Source organism: Ailuropoda melanoleuca, chromosome X, assembly GCF_002007445.2.
Source record: "Ailuropoda melanoleuca isolate Jingjing chromosome X, ASM200744v2, whole genome shotgun sequence".
In the NCBI taxonomy this organism is placed as follows: Eukaryota; Metazoa; Chordata; class Mammalia; order Carnivora; family Ursidae; genus Ailuropoda; species Ailuropoda melanoleuca.
In genome coordinates, this window is record NC_048238.1 from 13119981 (window position 1) to 13126193 (window position 6213).

Genomic DNA, 6213 nt, shown 5'->3' on the forward strand with positions numbered 1-6213 from the left:
GGCACAGCAGTTAAGCGTCTGCCTTTGGCTCAGGGAGTGATCCCAGCGTTGTGGGATCAAGCCCCACATCAGGCTCCTCTGCTATGAGCCTGCTTCTTCCTCTCCCACTCCCCCTGCTTGTGTTCCCTCTCTCGCTGGCTGTCTCTATCTCTGTCGAATAAATAAAAATAAAATCTTTAAAAAAAAATGACAATGAGATACCACTTCACACCTGTTAGGGTGACTATTATGAAAAATATTTATATGTGCTGGTGAGAGAAAAAGGAACCCTTGTACACTGTTGAGAATATGAATTAGAATAGTAACTATGGAATAGTTCCCTCAAAAATTAAAAAACAGCTACCATATAATCTAGCAATCCCACTTCTGATATATATCCAAAGGAAATAAAGTCACTATCTCTAAGAGATATCTGCACTCTTGTGTTCACTGAAGCATTATTCACAATAGCCAAGATATAGAAGCAACCTAAATGTCCACTGATGGTTGAATGAATAAAGAAAACGTGCTATATACATACAATGGACTATTATTTAGCCTTAAAAAAGAAGGAAATCCTGCCATCTGCTGCAACATGGATGAACCTGGAGGATATTACACTAGGTGAAATTAGCCAGACACAGAAGGAAAAGTACAACCTGATCCCACTTGTACACAGAATCTAGTCAAGCTCATAGAAGCAGAAATTAGAATGGAGGCTCAGGGGAAGGGTAAATGGAGAGGTATTAGTGAAAAAGCACAAAGTTTCAGTTACACACGATGATTAAGTCCTAGAGATCTACTGTGCAGCATAGCACCTATAGTTTAAAATACTGTATCATATACTTAAAACTTTACTAAGAGCACAAATCTTCTGTTTTCTTATAAAAAAATAATAAAGAGGGCAAGAGGAAACTTTTGAAAGTTATGCATATGTTTATGGCATAGATTGTGGTGATAGTTTCATGGGCATATACTTATTTCCAAACTCATCTGTATTTTCCAAACTGTATTGTATATTTTCATCCAAACTCATCCAAACTGTATTGTATATTTTCAATACACAGCTTTTTGTTGTTATTGTTGTTAAATACTACATTTTTTTAAAAAAGATTTTATCTATTTATTTGACAGAGAGAGAGACAGCGAGAGAGGGAACACAAGCAGGGGGAGTGGGAGAGGGAGAAGCAGGCTTCCTGTTGAGCAGGGAGCCTGAGGTGGGGCTCGATCCCAGGACCCCAGGATCATGACCTGAGCTGAAGGCAGATGCTTAACAACTGAACCACCCAGGCGCCCCTACATACAGCTTATTGTATATCAACCATACCTTATTAATACACTGGGTTTTTTTTAAGTGACCAAAGGAGCACAAAGGACACTGGACACTTGAGGGATAAGACAAGGGGTGGTAGAATATGGGGACTGGACACAGAAAGGAAGAGGACGCCAAAAACAAATGATGCATGTTGCTTTACCATTTTTTCAAGGTGTATCTTAAAGCAGGAACAAGAAATAGAGTTTCTCAACTGATATCTATGGATATATTCTCAGAAATCAGTGAAATCTTTGAAATTTCTCATTGCTGATTTTCATTTCAACGGGCTTTTTTTTTTTTTTACATTTTCTTAGATCGACTTTACTCTTGTTTAGTATAAATCACTATCTGAAGACTTGTACATTTTGTATCTGTACCAAACTCTGATAAACAAATCTTGTAGGCTACTGAAAAACAGTAGCTTTAAAAACATCTCTGTCTTCTTTGAAGATTAGTAACAACTGCATGATTTCCCTAAAAATATATTTTTTAAAGATTTTATTCATTCATTTGACAGACAGACAGCGAGAGAGGGAACACAGGCGGAGGAGTGGGAGAGGAAGAAGCAGGTTCCCAGTGGAGGAGCCCAATGTGGGGCTCAATCCCAGGAACCCAGGATCATGCCCTGAGCCAAAGGCAGACGCCTAATGACTGAGCCACCCAGGCGCCCCATGATTTCCCTAAAAATATTAACTATAACAAACAATACTCTCCCCATCTTGTATAGAGATCGACTGTGATTCCCTTCCAGCTAATTGCATGCTGTTCTTGTTCTTTCTGTGTGGTAAAATATATATACATAAATATACATGAAATTTACCTTTTTAACCATTTTTAAGTGTACATACAGTGGCATCAAATATGTTCACATTGTTGTGCAACCATCACCACCATACATCTCAAGAACTTTTCTTATCTTTCCAAACTCAAACTGTATCCATTAAACTCCCCATTCCCCTCAGTCCCTGGCAGCCACCATTCTATTTTCTAACTCTAGCCATTGATAATCTTTAACAAGTTATAAAAATAAGAGCTCTTCTGCAGCAAAAAATACATAGGATGGCTTCTCCAAGGACTTGAAAATAAGGAGATCAAAAAATATATATCCTTTGAGAAATAAACTTTAACATCAACACATAATAAATCTTCAATAAAGTCATGCTGAAGAGCAAGGATGACCTTCGATCTCCTCCTTTCTATCCTGGCTCTCTGTCCCAGCCATAGTGGCCTTCTCTCTGTCCTAAATCATACCTAGCTCTTTTCCAACTCTTACTGAATGTATAAAACAGTATCTGAACAAATAGAAAGATTTTCTTTGATAGAAGGACTTGGTATCATAAGAAGTTATTCTCCCAAAATTAATATATAATTCAGTAAAATATTCATTATAATCCCAATGGAAATTTTTAAGTACATATAAAGTCCACGTAAATCTAAACACCCAAGAAAATTATCGAAGAGATTATAGTATATGTGGGAGGGCTTGTCTTAAGATATTAAACATACTATAAAACCACTATAGTTGAAATAATATAGTATTGGCATAGAAATGTGCAAATAAAGCAGTGGAGTGGAATGAAGATCCCAGAAATAGATTCCACTAAATGAATTAAAATACAGGATAAAGGCAATATTTGGGGCACCTGGCTGGCTCAGTCAGTTAAGCATCTTCCTTCAGCTTAGGTCATGATCCCAGGGTACTGGGATCGAGCCCCGCATCGGGCTCCCTGCTCAATGGGGAGCCTGCTTCTCCCTCTACCATTCCCCCTGCTTGTGCTCTCTCTTTGTCAAATAAATAAATATAATCTTTTTTTTTTAAAAAAGGATAAAGGCAATATTTAAATTCAACAGGAAAAGACAGTTTATTTGTTAAATGGTACTGGCACATCTGTCTATACATATGTTGAAGAAAATAAAATTGAATCCCTAGCTCACACCACATCCAAAACTAAATTCCAAATGGATTAAAGATTTTAAATGTAAAACAAAAACAAAACCAAACCACCACCACAACAAAAAAACCCCAGTAAAATCCAAAGAAGGAAATCTCCCTGTTGGACATCAAAGCCATTTATCTCCCTGACAACCTCAAAAATCCTTCACAAAGCCCTGCTGTTGGCATCACCATGGCCATGGGAAGACCTTCTATTCATCTCCATAAGATGCCAGTCATCATCAGAATTAAATGACTTGAGGGGTGCCTGGCTGGCTGAGTCAGAAGAGCATGTGACTCTTGATCTCAGGGTTGTAAGTTTGAGTCCCACATGGGGTGTAGAGATTACTTTAAAAAATAAATAACTTCTTTAAAAAAAGAATTAAATGGTTTGATGAACTATTTGCAAAGGGTGCTCTCAATCTAAAGCAGTCCTTCATTATTTTTGTGTCTCTATGACTCTAGTTCTCTGGGAGGGCCTTGCTTTAGAAAGATTTTACTTACTCAGAGAGGGGATGTCCTAAACATTTCCAGGTAGGACAGGAACTACCAATTCCTGAGACTATAGCAAAACATCTGATGTCCTCTTTCATACTCTCCCAAGACCTGAAGCAAAATGATTAGCCTGGAAAATCTTACCCGTGTCCTTCCTTCAGAAGAGAGGAATTTTTCAACTTTGCCCAGAGGAGGAGAATAGTTCCCATTCTACAACCCCCTTTGTTTTAACCAAAAGGGTATTATTACACATGACATCAGCAGAGACTTGAAATTTGCTTGCATTGTTGAGCATGACTGCCATTACCATGAGCCAAGTTGTCCTATATAACTGCTAACTCTTAGCTTGGGTCCCAAAATGAACCACAAGGAGAAATTCATCCCAGCCAACTCTCAGGACAAGACCATAAAGCAGAGCTTCCCCAGCTGAACCATAGTCCCATGAGCAACATAAATGCCACTAAGTTTGTATGCCAATAACATTTTGTGATCATTCATTACAAAGCTATAGCTGATTGCTAAATACAGTTATGATGTTTGAATTAACATGCACAGACTTAAGGTATGGGAACAGTTAATATTCAGAGGTTCTTGTCAGGGGGCTAGAAAAGCCCATATAAAATTTTTCTTTTATTTCTGACTCAAAATTTGGAGAGACATGATACCTATTTATTTATTTATTTATTTATTTTTAAAGATTTTATTTATTTATTTGACAGAGATACAGCCAGCGAGAGAGGGAACACAAGCAGGGGGAGTGGGAGAGGAAGAANGGCTAGAAAAGCCCATATAAAATTTTTCTTTTATTTCTGACTCAAAATTTGGAGAGACATGGATAGCTATTTATATATCCAACCATAATGTATGTCATTTCTACCATGTGATTACTGCTTACAATGATAACCTGATAAATCTTTCCCAAATCTTCACTAAGACTTTAGCCCAGTAAGGAACTCCGAGAGTAAACAGAGCATTGTAATCCCATGGGATGAATGCTATTATACAAGAAACATGCAGTGCCACATGAGGATATTACAGGAGAAGTACATAGTGTGACAACTGATGGGAGACCCAGGGAACCTAAGAAGTCAGAATGAGGGGGCATCTAAGTTGAGAACTGAAGGATGAAGAGAAGCTCAGAGGTTGACAAGGGTGTAGGAAAGCAGATGTCAGTGATGAGGGGCCAACTTTGCAAGACCAGAAATAAATGAATATAAGACATATTGCAAGACTTGAAGTACTATTGTCTGAAGAAAAGAAGTGGTAGAATGAGGAAAGGAGAATAGGAAAAGAAAAGAGAGAAAACAGATCCAGATCTAGTATTTCTTCTCTTTTCCTCCATATTCTTCTTCTGTGAAGGGCAGAATGTTATATATTTAATATCTAAAGCACATTTCTTTTCATGGCTATTCCAGTATATGCAATCCCAAAAAGGTTCTTGATCTCAGGAAAATTCCTGGGGTTTATTCATACTAAAATGTAATTGGCTGATAAGGTTAAAAGAGCGATCACCCCAGGTATGAACATTGCAAGGAGCTGGAAAAACACTAAACTAAGAGTATAATTTCAGGCATCAACCAAATGGTGACAGATTGAGATCTGCCTTCCCTCATTACATCTAGCCTTTTCTGAGAGACTGAAAGTAACCTACCCTTCCTTTTAGGATGTATAGTTGATTCTAATTATTTGCAGAAGTTATGGTCTATAAAGTCACCATGGATACTTGAATACTGTGTTAATGAATACTGAACCATTGCCCCTAGAGATAATCAAAGATTAGGTTCCTAAGAGCCTCTAGTTACAACATTTTCATCAACCAATCCATACATAACCTTATTTTATGTATGTTTCTGTTTAAAGACACCTATTTAGTATATATTGTTGATTCATTAACATTGAATTCATGGCCAACAGGACTATAGCTCATGCCTGAACAAAGCTTATCCAACACACATTGCAGCCTTAAGACACATTGCAGCCGTCTTTGCACTTAGGCACATTAGACAGCACTTTGGCACTACATTTGGGGGTCATTTTAAACAGCAAAATTGCCAATACAGAGCACAAAAACGTGAAAAATGTGGTACTGAACAAACCACAGAAAAGACACTTACATTATAAGAGCTGAAACAAAAAGGCAGAGCATTGCCTTTTTCGACCTCAGCTGGGAATATATGTGTCAGGTAACTGAAATTTTTTGCTTCTCTGTGCATGTCTGAGAATTACCACAAAAGTGTCACCAGTATTGATTTGGGTTTACAAGTAAGATTTAGCAAGTGGTGAATTTGAAAATACGGAATTTGGAAATAATGAGGATTGAATAACATATTGTTTTATACAAGAACAACAAATTTTTTACCCTTTCTGCCTTACCCACTGTTTACATACTGAGTAAACATTCTCCAGGACCCACATACAGAGCTGTTCCCACTTCTATTACCATGTAGTGGTGTTCCCTGCATTCCAAATCCTGTTAGTACATCTTGCATAA